Raw genomic sequence first — 2,792 nt, 5'->3', positions numbered from 1 at the left:
AGCAAAACCAGTAAAGCTTATATATACATATAGAGAAAGAGAAATTTATCTTAGGAAAATGGGTCACACACTTACAGAAGCTGGCAAGTCCCAAGTTCTTGGATCAAAGGTCAAGTTGGAGGCTTTTCCCAACTCACAAAGCTGCAGGAGCTGACAAGCTCAAGGTTAGCAGGCAGTATACTGGCTGTTGACTCCAACAAATGATGAATCCAAGATCTCCAGGCTGAATGGTGGATTTTTCACTCACAGACAGTTGTAGGCACCACAACAGGATCCCTATCCACAGAAGAGTGTCTCTTTTCCCAGGATGTCCATAAATATACTGGAAGCAGGCCACACCCCTAGGGAAACTTCCTTTCAATGGCATTGGCTGCTCAAAACTCATACATTCGATCCCATCATGAGAATAACCCATATCACAATTGCTTAAACCACACAGAATTGTGGTCCAGTCAAGTTTACACACAGCTCCAACTATCACAGTCCACTACTTGTCAACTTGGCAGTTGTACACATCTTCTTAACCATATATAATCTCTAAATAAGGACAATTGTAAACTCATATTTGCACCTAACATAATATGCTAGCATGCATGTAACCAAAATGCATTAACGTTATTTATATTTCACAGTTCATAACAGAGGGAAACAAAAATATTTGATGCACGTATACAATGAAGAAACATAATAATCACAGTCCTCGTTTCTGCAGCTGGTCACGTGGTCATAGCTGATATTCAGAACTACCTTCTTCCACCACCCATTCTGTATTTCCCTTGTTCTCAGCAAGCACCTCAGCTGGTTGTGGTTCTTTGACTGGTGGGGTGACCCAAACCTTCATTCTTGAAAGGTCTGGGCCATTAGTAGTCGTACCAGAATTGGGTTGTTGTAATTTTCCATTGACTTTAATCACAGGGCATGGTAGCGCTAAGAGACGTCCTAAAGAATCTCCTGTATTCCAGACATATTCTTTTTTACCTCCATTATGTAATGTCAATCCAATTTCCCCTGGTAATCAGGTCTATCACACCAGATACTACAGTAACACCCTTCTTTGTTTGTTGATCCAGCAGCATGAGGAAGGCAAAATGGCCAGGTGGCATTCTTAACTTCCAGTTCAATGCAATCAATATTATGTATCCAGGTGGGAGTGTTCCTTCCTTTGGGACTAAGATCTCCAGACCCGCAGAGCATAGGATAGCAGGGACAGGAAGCATAAATTTTTTGAGTGGGTCAATAGGGGTAATACTGAGTGGTACCACTTCTGTTTCCACCCCCTGGTTCCTGGACCCATGAATCCTAGCTATTGAAGAAATAGCACCATATATTGGATGGTGGCTTAGAGCATATACAGCCTCCTGGAGAACATTGTCCCAAACCTTCAAGGTATTGCCACCTAGCTGGCACTGTAATTGTGTTTTCAGTGGTGATTTCATCGTTCTATCAAGCCAGCTGCTTCAGGATGATGGGGAACATGGTAAGACCAGTGAATTCCTTGAGCATAGGCCCATTGCTGCATTTCATTTGCAGTGAAGTGAGTCCCTTGATCTGAAGCAATGCTGTGTGGGATACCATGATGATGGATAAGGCATTCTGTAAGTCCATAGATGGTAGTTTTGACAGAAGTATTGCATGCAGGGAAGGCAAATCCATATCCAGAATAAGTATCTATTCCAGTAAGAACAAAACACTGTCCTTTCCATGATGAAAGTGGTCCAATGTAATCATCCTGCCACCAGGTATCTGGTTGATCACCCCCAGGAATGGTTCCATATCGCAGACTCAGTGTTAGTTTCTGCTTCCGGCAGATTGGGCACTCAGCAGTGGTGGTAGCCAAATAAGCCTTGGTAAGTAGAAGTCCATGTTGCTAAGCCCATGCATAGCCTCCATCCCTGCCACCATGGCCACTTTGTTCATGAGCCCATTGAGCAACGAAAGGAGTAGCTGGGGAAAAAGGATGGCTGGTTTCCACTGAACGTGTCATCCTAGCCACCTGATTGTTAAAGTCCTCCTCTGCCGAGGTCACCTTTTGGTGGGCATTCACATGACACACAAATATCTTTACTCCTTTGACCCAGTCAGAGAGATCTATCCACATACCTCTTCCCTATACATCCTTCTCACCAGTTTTCCAATCATGCTCCTTCCAAGTTCCAGACCATCCAGCCACGCCATTAGCCACAGCCCATGAATCTGTATATAATCACACATCTGGCCATTTCTTGTTCCATGCCAAGCGAACAGCCATATGCATGGCACAAAGTTCTGCCCATTGGGAGGACTTCCCTTCACCACTGTCCTTCAAGGAAGTCCCAAAAAGGGGCTGCAGTGCCACTGCTGTCTGTCTACTTTTGAGTGGTGCCTTCCCATCATGCAGAACCATCTGTAAACCAGGCACGAGTTTTCTCTTCCTCAGTCAACTGATCATAAGGAACTCCCCATGAGGCCATAGGTGCAGAGTGGGACAGGGAAGGTAATGTGACTGGAGTGGAGACCATAGGCATTTGGGCCACTTTCTCATGCAACTTACTTGTGCCTTCAGGTCCTGCTCAAGCCCGATCTCTGACATACCACTTCCATTTAATGATGGAGTGTTGCTGTGCATGTCCAACTTTATGACTCTGTGGGTCAGACAACACCCAGTTCATGATGGGCAGCTCAGGCCTCATGGTGACTTGGCGGCCCATGGGTAGGCGTTCAGTCTCTACTAAACCCAGGAACAAGCCAAATATTGTTCTCAAAAGGAGAGTAATTATCTGCAGAGGATGGCAGGGCTTTGCTCCAAAATTCCA

The sequence above is a fragment of the Orycteropus afer genome, unplaced genomic scaffold, assembly GCF_000298275.1.
Source record: "Orycteropus afer afer isolate SDZICR_OR568_19922 unplaced genomic scaffold, OryAfe1.0 scaffold00377, whole genome shotgun sequence".
Lineage (NCBI taxonomy): Eukaryota > Metazoa > Chordata > Mammalia > Tubulidentata > Orycteropodidae > Orycteropus > Orycteropus afer.
This window is presented reverse-complemented; position numbering follows the sequence as displayed.